Genomic DNA, 15,513 nt, shown 5'->3' with positions numbered 1-15,513 from the left:
TTTCTATACCAGCAGTTTTAGATATCAATTTTTCATAAGAATCCAATTTTGTTTTCAAACTTTTCTGTCAAAATAATAGTGATTCCTTTATGCTCTATTTTATCAATGGCTTCCATTTTTATTATTTCTTCATTTTCTAGGTTCAAAAGTTGTTCATTAAATGGAGTGGAGAAGTGTGGCTCACTGGTTAGAGGAGGCAGACCTGAAGCAGAGGTCAGACCCGGGACCAGGGTTCAATTCCCGACGCGGCAGGGTCTTGAGCCCAAATATCCACGGACTCGATAATTCTCGTTTCGGTGCCGACTCGAACCACGGGTTCACACTCTGCAGCTCTGGGCATTAGCCTGCTTAATCTCCACTACGGCCCTCCCGCGGCAGGATGCCTGGCTTTCACCTTGGGGATGCCCAGTACGGGTATCTCACAGGGAAAAGCCAGGACGGGTTCCCAAGGCAAGCGCCGAGATGCCTACGGGTAATCGAGTGCTATATAAGAACGCATAATAATAATAATAATAATAATAATAATAATAAATATAGAACACTCATGCAGTGTTGGCATTACGCAGATTATAGATTTATTTTCTGCAATTTTCATATATATGTTCTCAGGAACTATATTTTCATTTGGAAACAAATTTGAAAGTAGTTGACTTTGCAAAGCTTGTTTGCCATGTCTGTCAGTACTCCAATTTTTATATCTTGAAGAATAGTTCCATAATCAACATCAACTGCATGTCACATATTTGTAATGAGTTCTTTGGATTCAAAATATGACCAAATATTAATGTTTCCAACACTTCCCAAAGACTTTCTGGTGTCTTCATGCACAAGTGTTTTAAATACTGGTTGTCCTTTTACAGGAGTAAGTTCCAGTAGATCTCCAAAAACTATTACATGTTTTCCTCCAAATAAGACTTCGTACTCTGTTTTAAGAATTTGCTGCATTCTTAAATGCACAAAAGCAAGCTTTAAGTCTAAGACCATGCTTACCACATCAATAATCAGTAGTTTCATTTTCTTTAGCACTCTTGAAACTTCATAACAGGCTTTTCCAGATAGCTTGGGATCTTAAAATTTGTTTTCATGCTCTACAGGTAGCATAAGTACACAATGCAATGTAATTCCTTTAATGTTGTGTGCTTCCAACACAGTTGGAGCAGTCACAACGGAAGACACATATGAATCAGTTGTTTCTGTAGATAACTGGTCAATACTTCAATTAAGAAACTTTTTCCTGTTCCAGCTTGACCACTGACATACATTCGGATAGGGTGAAATGATATGCATGTGCATTATTTCTTTTCACGAAGAAAACCATGGTCGATCTGTTCTCTCACTTGCTGATATATTTCTTTTTGTTCAACATTTAGCTGTTCTTCCAAGTTTCCTAAGTCCATAATATCTTCTTGCGCTTGATGCATTGCTGTTTCCACTTCATTCATGGCAATTTCTGCTTCATTTTCAAGAATTTGTTGTCCTATTGGATCTTGACTCAGTGGAGCAGAACTTTCACTATCTTGAGAACTGTCTCTATCAATCTCAGCAGCAATAGTAGCTTCTAGATCAATTTCTTCATTCAACATTTTCAGAAAATTTGCAAAAACTGTGCATTCAATGGTATATTTACAAGCATTGAAGGAATCTTCATAGCTCTGAAAATCTCCAAGTAATTCCACTTCTGTACGCAACGGTTTGAACAGTTGCAAAAGTGCTAAATAGTAAAATTTCATTTAATCACAGAAAACTGAGTTGTGACACTCCTGATAAATTAAACTATCTTTCCTTTGTTTCACCAAACATCCTACGGAACCAATTACTCCATATTTTCCATCATTGATGTTTTCTATAGTATTCCGTTTAAAAGTGTAGTTTTTCAGCACTTCATAGAGACCTATGTTCTCAAGATGATGACTTCTATTTGGATAATATGTGTCCAGCATGTTTCTTTTGACAATATCTGTACTTTCCAGATCTTTTTCTGCAAAATATTTGATTTCTTGTACAGATTTAAGTACTCGATTTCACGATGCAGCAAGACCTAGACTCACCCAAATGATTCTTCTAGATTTGGAGTATAAACTTGCAGATGATAACCGATCTGAGCATTCATACGCTCCAATTTCTCGATTGGGTAACATCTTCAAATTGAAACTGTATAATTTCTTACTTAGACTGTTCTTGTGAGAAATCTCTTCCCACATTTCCTTCAATTCCGTCTTTTCTGATTTTGTAATGTAGGATGTTACATACCAAGCAACAGCAATGGAATTATCCGCAAAGTACTGAATATCCATGTTAGCATTCCACATTGAGAGAATAACTGGATTATAATCAATTATGTATTTTGATTCTTCACTTCTTCTCAAATTGATTGTATTTTTTGGAGATTTTCTAGTGATGGTATGTCTCATAGCTGACATAAAACTGTTTACTCTTCCTTTGGATATTACAGGATATGGAAATCCAAAGCGGCATTTGGTATAAAACTTTTCCTTAGACAGTACTTTCCACAACGATGACTTTGGAATCGTAAGACTTGTTGCCTTAAGTTGTTTTATTCTGTTCTTTTTGGTATAGCACATGTAGCATTTTCTTCAATAAAAGACAAAGCAGTATCATCCGAATCAGTTCCAAATTTGGGTGCATCCTTGATCCATAAGAGCATTTGTATATGAGGAGCACCTCTAGCTTGATAATCCTTTCTCCAAAATAAATCCACAACTTCTCCAAGAGGAGGTTTCTTTTTATTGCAGACAAAAGACATCATAGCTTCAAACCTATGATTGAAATATCTGCATACATTAACAGGATCCAAAGAGCACAATTCTCCAGGTGTCTTGTATTCAATATTTTTTATATTCAAATTTGCCTCTCGAAGAAATTCAAGTAAATCATCCCAAGCGTATTCAGCACAGCTTAGGGTAAGGAACCACGTAGGAGTTCCTAAGTTCCTTAGCATACATTTAAGTTTTTCATGACGATGGTACCAATACTCATTAGTACCACGCTGACATGCCATCAAATGAATCAGCTGAGATTTTAAATAATCATCTCTCTTATGCACTTTATCCATAAATTCCTTTGCTGAAACATTTTGAAGATGTACTCCTGTTTTCAATATGTGGTTGACTGCGTTGAAAGTCCTGACAAGTCACTCTCAAACAAAAGAGGAAATATGTATGGGGTACATTGTCAAAATCTTGGATCTTCTGCATACAATTTTGTTGTCCGATATTCAGATGCAGGAATCTGCACTGATCGTTCATCATATCGTCCACATTTTCCTGTTGGGAACAACTGTGGAAAACAACAAGCTTCTAAACTTTTTTCCCATACACTCATTGGACTTCCCTTTGTTTTTTTCATTTGGAATAATTCAATAGTATTCAATACTATAGAATGAAGTGGATGTACACTATAATGTTGATACATTTCTTCACTTTTGGACATATCCACTTTTTTCAATTTGACCTCTTGATGTTTCAGTATCATCTCCTAAAAGTATTTCTTCTTCTCCCATATACACATTTTATAGTATTCATTATTTTTTATCAGATACAATGTTTCCTTTTGCACTTTCCTAACATCCACTAATTTGTGCCAGATTTTCTTAATCTTAATAGGAACACCATTAACTAGAATAACTAGTGGTTCACTTTCTACATTCTCTACACCAATAGTTTCAATATTTTTCCTTAAATCTAGAGGTAAATATACAACTCTACCTTTTAATCATCTCTGTAAATCTGTAGGAGGCAATTTACCTGCTTTAGGCTCCATACGAACAATAGCCTGAAATGGTGCACACATTGAATCAGAATAGACTCATACATATTTAAATCTATCAGTTCTGGAGGAATAGTTACCAACTCCAGATTGTTATGGACAGCTCTAGTGGGCATTTAAGTTGTTATAACAATATTTACAAATACGCTGATCAGAACCCAAATCAAAACAATTCTCTACCAACAAATAAGTTGCACATTGCTTTCACTTATCATTATTTTCTCTTTCACTTTTTAAATACAGATCAACACTCCTAGTCTGAATTTTATAGTAAGTTTGCCGGCAACAAATACAAGAATAATTTGGCCTTTCACCAGAAATCACCTTACACTTTTTAATTTGTTCTTCAAATTTGTTTGTAGTACTATATTGCACATTCTCTTCAACATTTTCTTCTATTAATGTGTCAGTTTCTGCACTCTCTTGTTCAGGACCAAATTAACGAAACTCAATTTCACTACAAACTTTCTTCACATCTGATATTGACCCACACAAAAGAACACTGTTCAACTCACTTAACATTAGTGCTGGACTTTTTGCGTAATGCAATCTTCTGACTAACTTCTGCATTTGAGAATGATGTACTGCTAACATTCTGAAATGATGAAAAACACTTTTACATACTTTTCAGGAAAGGCATGCCAGAGAATGACCTTGCAATCCAGTATTTTTTCTCACTCTGCAAGGATCTAGTCCTTGCAACATCTACATCTATTGTTTAACACTTTTTTTTAGTATACTCTTGTAAGAAATTGCATAAAATATCAATAGAGTCCTGTCGTATAGTACAAATACTACTGCAATCCCAAGTGTAGACTGGGGCTTTAGGACATATCCCTAGAACTTTATCAGCTATCACTTCTACATTTCTAGAAACCATCTTCTCTTTCTCAATTGGAAAACCATTTCTAACCTCATAAGCTCTACCACTGGTATCAACTGCATGCTATAAATGATTGAACTGAAAATAACTCTCTTCATTAAAGAAAGGCTTTGAACTTGAACTGTATTTCCATTAACCCCAATAAAATCACAAAAATTAGTTCTGTTAATTACTCTTTTCTTCTTACTTTTGGCTTTCATAAAATGGATTGTTTTATCTTGTGATCAAATTCTGTTTAAGACTAAAATGATTAATTTCCTTTTTAATTCAAAAGCCTTTTTAACAATGGATTCAATATGCTTCTTATTTTTTATATAAAATAGTGATCTTTTTTATATTTTTTCACATCTTTCCGTAAGTTAAATACAACTCTATTATAAAAAATCTTTTTTCTGATTTCTTTATACTGATTTTGCCATCTTTTACCACACATTGTGTCTTTTGAATGCAATTTTCCATTTCTTCCTTTATTTTTATTCATATTATTTTTTCTGGTCGAAGCATTCTTTGTACTTTGTACAATCTGTACACTGTTTCTAGGCTATGAAAGTTCTTTTATGAATTCTTTTGTTGTCTTACCGGATGATTTATTCTTTTTCCGCACATGTTGTTGGTCATCCAATACTTATTGTGGAATTTTCTTCAAATAATTGTCCTTTTGCTGTCCTTTTCTCTTTCTTGATTTTTCAAGCATGATAAGTTTATTTTAATTATGATAAACAATATCTGTTAAAAATAAGTATAAATACATTTATTTTAATACATTTATAAATTATATATTTCCATTACTATAAAAAAAATTGTATATAAAAACCATTTAACCACTTTCTTTTGTAATTACTAATTGAAATTGTTATTGAAGATGTAAAGATAAATGTAAGGTGGTTAGAGGTCTGCGTGTGTAATGGAAAAGGGTTTGTACCAGTGTTTGTGTTAAGCCCTGGGACATTGTATAAGTACTTAGGCATTGACTGAATGATTAGAGTCCTGTTAGGAAAATTACTGGGTGAATGTATAAGTGTTTCACTTTTGGTGCAGTGTTTGGATTAGTAAGTACATGATGCTGGATGGCTGACTGAAGGAGTGCATAGGGAGTGACATGGTGTTTGCTGGAGTGTATGGATACTGACTTGGGAATTGAAGGCCTGAAACACAAGTGTGTAGGTGGTTAGACAACTACTTGCATAGTGGATAGGAGTTTGTACAAGTGCATGTGTTAAGGCCTAGCTCTCTGTATGAGTAGTTGGGAACCAAAACAGTGATTAGAGTACTACAAGTAGAGCGCCTGGGTGAACTTATAAGTGGTTCAGTTTTGGCACAGTAAATGCATTAGTGCATGGTACTGAATGGGTCACTGCAGGAGTGCAAGGGCAGCGACAGGGTGTTTGCTGGAGTGTATGAATACTATCTGGGAAAATGAAGGAGTGAAAGATAAGTGTATAGGTGATTAAAGGACTGCATGCACATTGGACAGGGGTGTGTAGCACTCCAAGTTCTAAGGCTTGGATTACTGCATGAATACTTGGGTACAGACTGAAAGATTAGAGTCCTGTAAGGAAAATGCCTGGGTGAATGTATAAGTGTTTCACTTTTGGTGCAGTGTTTCGATTAGTACATGATGCTGGATGGCTGACTGGAGGAGTGCATAGGGCATGACAGGGTGTTTGCTAGAGTGTATAGGTACTGCCTGAGTCATTGAAGATATGAAACACAAGTGTGTAGGTGGTTAGACAACTACATGTGTAGTGGATAGGAGTTTGTACAAGACTATGTTTGAAGGCCTAGCTCACTGTATGAGTAGTTTGGTACCAAACAATGATTAAAATACTACAAGGAGAGTGCCTAGGTGAATTTATAAGTGATTCAGTGAATGGACTACTACATGGTACTGAATGTGTCACTACAGCAGTGCAAAGGGAGTAACAGGGTGTTTGCAGGAGTGCATGGATACTGATTGGGGAATTGAAGGCCTGAAACACAAGTGTGTAGGTGGTTACAGGACTACATGCATAGTGGATAGGAGTTTGAAGCAGTCCATATGCTAAGACCCTGGATCACTGCATGAGTACTTGGGTACTGACTGAATGATTAGAGTAGTACAAGGAGAGAGACTGGGTGAATTTATAATTGGTTGTGTTTCAGTGCAGTGAATGGATTAGTATATGTTGCTGAAAGGGTTACTAGACGAGTGGAAACTGAATTTAACAGGGTGTTTACAAGAGTGTATAGATACTGACTGAAGAATTGAAGGCCTGAAACACAAGTGAGTAGGTGGTTAGAAGACTATATGCATAGTGGATAAGAGTTTGAAGCAGTCCATGTGCTAAGGCCATGGATCACTACATGAGTACTTGGGTACAGACTGAATGATTAGACTACTGTAAGGGGAGTGCCTGGGTGAATTTATAAGTGGTTCTTTTTTGGCACAGTGAATGGATCAGTACATGGCGCCAAATGGGTCACTAGAGGAGTGCAAGGTGAGTGACAAGGTATTTGCTGGAGTGTGTGGATACTACCAGGGGAAATGAAGATGTATAAGATAAGTATATAGGTGATTTAAGGACTGCATACATAGTGGATAGAGGTTTGTAGCACTCCATATTGTAAGGCCTGGATTACTGCATGAATACTTGGGTACTAACTGAACGATTAGACTACTGCATGGAGAATGCCTGGGTGAATTTATAAGCGGTTATGTTTTGGCACAGTGAATAGATTAGTACATGGTGCTGAATGGATCACTAGTGGAAAACAAGGGGAGTGACAGAGTGATTGCTGGTGTTTATGGATACTGCCTGGGGAGATGAAGGTGTGTAAGATAAGTATGTAGGTGGTTAAAGGATTGCATGCATATTCGATAAAGATTTGTACCAATCGAAGTGCTAAAGCCTGATCACTGCATGAGTACTTGGGTACTGATTAACTGATTAGAGTACTGCAAGGAGAATGCCTGGGTGAATTTATAACCAGTTGGATGTTGGCACAGTGAATGGATTACTACATGGTGCTGAATGGATCACTAGGAGAGCAAGGGGAGTGACAAGGTGTTTGCTGGAGTGTATGGATGCCGACTGGGGTATTGAAGGCCTGAAACACAAGTGTGTATGTGGTTAGATGACTACATGCATAGTGGATAGGAGTTTATACAAGTGAATGTGTTAAGGCCTAGCTCACTGTATGAGTAGTTGGATACCAAGACAGTGATTAGAGTACTACAAGGAGAGTGCCTGGGTGAACTTATAAGTGGTTCAGTTTTGGCACAGTGAATGCATAAGTACATGGTACTGAATGGGTCACTATAGGAGTGCAAGGGCAGTGGCAGGGTGTTTGCTGGAGTGTATGAATACTGTCTGAGAAAATGAAGGTGTGAAAGATAAGCGTATAGGTGATTAAAGGACTGCATGCACATTGGACAGAGGTTTGTAGCACTCCATGTTCTTAGGCTTGGATTACTGCATGAATACTTGGGTACTGACTGAATGATTAGAGTACTGCAAGGAGAGTGCCTGGGTGAATTTATAAGTAGTTGGATTTTCGGCCAGTGAATGAATTAGTACATGGTGCTGAATATGTCATTAAAGCAGTACAAGGGGCGTAACAGAGTATTTGTAGGAGTGTATGGATACTGACTGGGGAATTGAAGGCCTGAAACACAAGTGTGTAGATGGTTAGAGGACTACATACATAGTGGATAGGAGTTTGAAGCAGTCCAGGTGTTAAGGCCCTGGATCACTGCTTGAATACTTGGTTTCTGAGTGAATGATTAGAGATCTACAACCAGAGAAAGTGAGTGAATTTATAAGTGGTTGTGTTTTTTTGCAGTGAATGGATTAGTACATGGTGTTGAAAGGGTCACAAGAGGAGTACAAGGGAAGTGACATGGTACGGGCTAGAGTGTAAGGACACTGACTGGGGAACTAAAAGCCTGAAAAATAAGTTTGTAGGTGGTTATAGGAATATATGCATAGTGGAAAGGAGTTTGTACAAGACTATGTTTTAAGGACTAGCTCACTGTATGAGTGGTTTGATACCAAAACAATGATTAGAATACTACAACGAGAGTGCCTAGGTGAATTTATAAGTGGTTCATTGAATGGACTACTACATGGTACTGAATGTATCATTACTGGAGTGCAAAGGGAATAACAGGGTGTTTGCAGGAGTGTATAGATACTGATTGGGGAACTGAAGTCCTGAAACACAAGTGTGTAGGTGGTTACAGGACTACATGCATAGTGGATCTGAGTTTGAAGCAGTCCATATGCTAAGGCCCTGTGTCACTGCATGAGCACTTGGGTAACGACTGAATGATTAGAGTAGTACTAGGAGAGAGACTGGGTGAATTTATAATTGGTTGTGTTTCAGTGCAGTGAATGGATTAGTGCATGGTGCTGAAAGGGTTACTAGAGGAGTGCAAACTGAATATAAAAGGGTGTTTACAAGAGTGCATAGATACTGACTGAAGAATTGAAGGCCTGAAACACAAGTGAGTAGGTGGTTAGAAGACTATATGCATAGTGGATAAGAGTTTGAAGCAGTCGATGTGCTAAGGCCATGGATCACTACATGAGTACTTGGGTACAGACTGAATGATTAGACTACTGTAAGGAGAGTGCCTGGGTGAATTTATAAGTGGTTCTTTTTTGGCACAGTGAATGGATCAGTACATGGCGCCAAATGGGTCACTAGAGGAGTGCAAGGGGAGTGACAAGGTATTTGCTGGAGTGTGTGGATACTACCTGGGGAAATGAAGATGTATAAGATAAGTATATAAGTGATTTAAGGACTGCATACATAGAAGATAGAGGTTTGTAGCACTCCATATTGTAAGGCCTGGATTACTGCATGAATACTTGGGTACTAACTGAATGATTAGACTACTGCATGGAGAATGCCTGGGTGAATTTATAAGCGGTTATGTTTTGGCACAGTGAATAGATTAGTACATGGTGCTGAATGGATAACTAGTGGAAAACAAGGGGAGTGACAGAGTGATTGCTGGAGTTTATGGATACTGCCTAGGGAGATGAAGGTGTGTAAGATAAGTATGTAGGTGGTTAAAGGATTGCATGCATATTCGATAAAGATTTGTACCAATCGAAGTGCTAAAGCCTGATCACTGCATGAGTACTTGGGTGCTGATTAAATGATTAGAGTACTGTAAGGAAAATGCCTGGGTGAATTTATAACCAGTTGGGTTTTGGCACAGTGTATGGATTACTACATGGTGCTGAATGGATCACTAGAGGAGTGCAATGGGAGTGACAAGGTGTTTGCTGGAGTGTATGGATACCGACTGGGGTATTGAAGGCCTGAAACACAAGTGTGTATGTGGTTAGACGACTACATGCATAGTGGATAGGAGTTTATACAAGTGCATGTGTTAAGGCCTAGCTCACTGTATGAGTAGTTGGGTACCAAGCCAGTGATTAGAGTACTACAAGGAGAGTGCCTGGGCGAACTTATAAGTGGTTCAGTTTTGGACCAGTGAATGGATAAGTACATGGTACTGAATGGGTCACTACAGGAATGCAATGGCAGTGACAGGGTGTTTGCTGGAGTGTATGAATACTGTCTGAGAAAATGAAGGTGTGAAAGATAAGTGTATAGGTGATTAAAGGACTGCATGCACATTGGACAGAGGTTTGTAGCACTCCATGTTCTAAGGCTTGGATTACTGCAGGAATACTTGGGTACTGACTGAATGATTAAAGTACTACAAGGAGAGTGCCTGGGTGAATTTATAAGTAGCTGGATTTTCGGCCAGTGAATGAATTAGTACATGGTGCTGAATATGTCATTAAAGCAGTACAAGGGGAGTAACAGAGTATTTGTAGGAGTGTATGGATACTGACTGGGGAATTGAAGGCCTGAAACACAAGTGTGTAGGTGGTTAGAGGACTACATACATAGTGGATAGGAGTTTGAAGCAGTCCATGTGCTAAGGCCCTGGATCACTGCTTGAATACTTGGGTTCTGAGTGAATGATTAGAGATCTACAAGGAGAGAAAGTGAGTGAATTTATAAGTGGTTGTGTTTTTTTGCAGTGAATGGATTAGTACATGGTGATGAAAGGGTCACAAGAAGAGTACAAAGGAAGTGACATGGTACAGGCTAGAGTATAAGGACACTGACTGGGGAACTAAACGCCTGAAAAATACGTTTGTAGGTGGTTATAGGAATACAGGCATTATGGAAAGGAGTTTGTACAAGACTATGTTTTAAGGCCTAGCTCACTGTATGAGTGGTTTGATACCAAAACAATGATTAGAATACTACAAGAGAGTGCCTAGGTGAATTTATAAGTGGTTCATTGAATGGACTACTACATGGTACTGAATGTATCATTACTGGAGTGCAAAGGGAATAACAGGGTGTTTGCAGGAGTATATAGATACTGATTGGGCAACTGAAGTCCTGAAACACAAGTGTGTAGGTGGTTACAGGACTACATGCATAGTGGATCTGAGTTTGAAGCAGTCCATATGCTAAGGCCCTGTGTCACTGCATGAACACTTGGGTAACGACTGAATGATTAGAGTAGTACTAGGAGAGAGACTGGGTGAATTTATAATTGGTTGTGTTTCAGTGCAGTGAATGGATTAGTGCATGGTGCTGAAAGGGTTACTAGAGGAGTGCAAACTGAATATAAAAGGGTGTTTACAAGAGTGCATAGATACTGACTGAAGAATTGAAGGCCTGAAACACAAGTGAGTAGGTGGTTAGAAGACTATATGCATAGTGGATAAGAGTTTGAAGCAGTCGATGTGCTAAGGCCATGGATCACTACATGAGTACTTGGGTACAGACTGAATGATTAGACTACTGTAAGGAGAGTGCCTGGGTGAATTTATAAGTGGTTCTTTTTTGGCACAGTGAATGGATCAGTACATGGCACCAAATGGGTCACTAGAGGAGTGCAAGGGGAGTGACAAGGTATTTGCTGGAGTGTGTGGATACTACCTGGGGAAATGAAGATGTATAAGATAAGTATATAAGTGATTTAAGGACTGCATACATAGAAGATAGAGGTTTGTAGCACTCCATATTGTAAGGCCTGGATTACGGCATGAACGCTTGGGTACTAACTGAATGATTAGATTACTGCATGGAGAATGCCTTGGGTGAATTTATAAGCGGTTATGTTTTGGCACAGTGAATAGATTAGTACATGGTGCTGAATGGATAACTAGTGGAAAACAAGGGGAGTGACAGAGTGATTGCTGGAGTTTATGGATACTGCCTAGGGAGATGAAGGTGTGTAAGATAAGTATGTAGGTGGTTAAAGGATTGCATGCATATTCGATAAAGATTTGTACCAATCGAAGTGCTAAAGCCTGATCACTGCATGAGTACTTGGGTGCTGATTAAATGATTAGAGTACTGTAAGGAGAATGCCTGGGTGAATTTATAACCAGTTGGGTTTTGGCACAGTGAATGGATTACTACATGGTGCTGAATGGATCACTAGAGGAGTGCAAGGGGAGTGACAAGGTGTTTGCTGGAGTGTATGGATACCGACTGGGGTATTGAAGGCCTGAAACACAAGTGTGTATGTGGTTAGACGACTACATGCATAGTGGATAGGAGTTTATACAAGTGCATGTGTTAAGGCCTAGCTCACTGTATGAGTAGTTGGGTACCAAGCCAGTGATTAGAGTACTACAAGGTGATTGCCTGGGCGTACTTATAAGTGGTTCAGTTTTGGAACAGTGAATGGATAAGTACATGGTACTGAATGGGTCACTACAGGAATGCAATGGCAGTGACAGGGTGTTTGCTGGAGTGTATGAATACTGTCTGAGAAAATGAAGGTGTGAAAGATAAGTGTATAGGTGATTAAAGGACTGCATGCACATTGGACAGAGGTTTGTAGCACTCCATGTTCTAAGGCTTGGATTACTGCAGGAATACTTGGGTACTGACTGAATGATTAAAGTACTACAAGGAGAGTGCCTGGGTGAATTTATAAGTAGCTGGATTTTCGGCCAGTGAATGAATTAGTACATGGTGCTGAATATGTCATTAAAGCAGTACAAGGGGAGTAACAGAGTATTTGTAGGAGTGTATGGATACTGACTGGGGAATTGAAGGCCTGAAACACAAGTGTGTAGGTGGTTAGAGGACTACATACATAGTGGATAGGAGTTTGAAGCAGTCCATGTGCTAAGGCCCTGGATCACTGCTTGAATACTTGGGTTCTGAGTGAATGATTAGAGATCTACAAGGAGAGAAAGTGAGTGAATTTATAAGTGGTTGTGTTTTTTTGCAGTGAATGGATTAGTACATGGTGATGAAAGGGTCACAAGAAGAGTACAAAGGAAGTGACATGGTACAGGCTAGAGTATAAGGACACTGACTGGGGAACTAAACGCCTGAAAAATACGTTTGTAGGTGGTTATAGGAATACAGGCATTATGGAAAGGAGTTTGTACAAGACTATGTTTTAAGGCCTAGCTCACTGTATGAGTGGTTTGATACCAAAACAATGATTAGAATACTACAAGAGAGTGCCTAGGTGAATTTATAAGTGGTTCAGTTTTAGCACAGTGAATGGACTACTACATGCTACTGAATGTGTCACTACAGGAGTGCAAAGGGAGTAACAGGATGTTTGCAGGAGTGTATGGATACTGATTGGGGAATTGAAGGCCTGAAACACACGTGTGTAGCTGGTTACAGGACTACATGCATAGTGGATAGGAGTTTGAAGCAGTCCATATGCTAAGGCCCTGGATCACTGCATGAGTACTTGGGTACTGACTGAATGATTAGAGTAGTACAAGGAGGGAGACTCGGTGAATTTATAATTGGTTTTGTTTCAGTGCAGTGAATGGATTAGTACATGGTGCTGAAAGTGTTACAAGAGGAGTGCAAACTGAATATAACAGGGTGTTTACAAGAGTGTGTAGATACTGACTGCAGAATTAAAGGCCTGAAACACAAGTGAGTAGGTGGTTAGAAGACTATATGCATAGTGGATAAGAGTTTGAATCAGTCCATGTGCTAAGGCCATGGATCACTACATAAGTACTTGGGTACAGACTGAATGATTAGACTACTGTAAGGAGAGTGCCTGGGTGATTTTATAAGTGGTTCTTTTTTGGCACAGTGAATGGATCAGTACATGGCGCCAAATGGGTCACTAGAGGAGTGCAAGGGGAGTGACAAGGTATTTTCTGGAGTGTGTGGATACTACCTGGGGAAATGAAGATGTATAAGATATGTGTATAGGTGATTAAAGGACTGCAGACATAGTGGATAGAGGTTTGTAGCACTCCATATTGTAAGACCTGGATTACTGCATGAATACTTGGGTACTAACTGAATGATTAGACTACTGCAAGGAGAATGCCTGGGTGAATTTATAAGTGGTTACATTTTGGCACAGTGAATAGATTAGTACATGGTGCTAAATGGAATACTAGTGGAAAGCAAGGGGAGTGACAGAGTGATTGCTGGAGTGTATGGATACTGCCTGGGGAGATGAAGGTGTGTAAGATAAGTATGTAGGTGGTTAAAGGATTGCATGCATATTTGATAAAGATTTGTACCAATCGAAGTGCTAAAGCCTGATCACTGCATTAGTACTTGGATACTGATTAACTGATTAGAGTACTGTAAGGAGAATGCCTGGGTGAATATATAACCGGTTGGGTTTTGGCACAGTGAATGGATTACTACATGGTGCTGAATAGATCACTAGAGGAGTGCAAAAGGAGTGACATGGTGTTTGCTGGAATGTATGGATACCGACTGGGGTATTGAAGGCCTGAAACACAAGTGTGTAGGTGGTTAGACGACTACATGCATAGTGGATATGAGTTTATACAAGTGCATGTGTTAAGGCCTAGCTCACTGTTTGGGGAACATCTTTTACAATGCGGTAATGACCCCGCAGTGCCATTACAACGCGGGTTTCACAACGCAAGTCGTTACCACGACTTGCGCTGGAGGGCGCTCTAGGCTAAGGAATAGTAGATTTACTATTCCAGCACCTTCCCTCCTGTACGTAGGCTGGTGTTGGAATAGTAAATCTTACTATTCCTAAGTCCAGCACCCTACAGTGCAAGTCGTGGTAACGACTTGCGTTGTAAAACCTGCGTTGTGCTGATATGCGGTGTTTTATACCACGCCGTACTGTCATATATCCCACTGTATGAGTAGTTGGGTACCAAAACAATGATTAGAGTACTACAAGGTGAGTGCCTGGGTGAACTTATAAGTGGTTCAGTTTTGGCACAGTGAATGGATAAGTACATGGTACTGAATGGGTCACTACAGGAGTGCAAGGGCTGTGCCAGGGTGTTTGCTGGAGTGTATTAATACTGTCTGAGCAAATGAAGGTGTGAAAGATAAGTGCATAGGTGATTAAAGGACTGCATGCACATTGGACAGAGGTTTGTAGCACTCCATGTTCTAAGGCTTGGATTACTGCATGAATACTTGGGTACTGACTGAATGATTAGAGTACTGCAAGGAGAGTGCCTGGTTGAATTTATAAGTAGTTGGATTTTTGGCCAGTGAATGCATTAGTACATGGTGCTGAATATGTCATTAAAGCAGTACAAGGGGAGTAACAGAGTGTTTGTAGGAGTGTATGGATACTGACTGGGGAATTGAAGGCCTGAAACACAAGTGTGTAGATGGTTAGAGGACTACATACATAGTGGATAGGAGTTTGAAGCAGTCCATGTGCTAAGGCCCTGGATCACTGCTTGAATACTTGGGTACTGAGTGATTGATTAGAGATCTACAAGGAGAGAAAGTGAGTGAATTTATAATTGGTTGTGTTTTGGTGCAGTGAATGGATTAGTACATGGTGTTGAAAGGGCCACTAGAGG

Source organism: Lissotriton helveticus, chromosome 7 (genome assembly GCF_964261635.1).
Source record: "Lissotriton helveticus chromosome 7, aLisHel1.1, whole genome shotgun sequence".
In the NCBI taxonomy this organism is placed as follows: Eukaryota; Metazoa; Chordata; class Amphibia; order Caudata; family Salamandridae; genus Lissotriton; species Lissotriton helveticus.
This window is presented reverse-complemented; position numbering follows the sequence as displayed.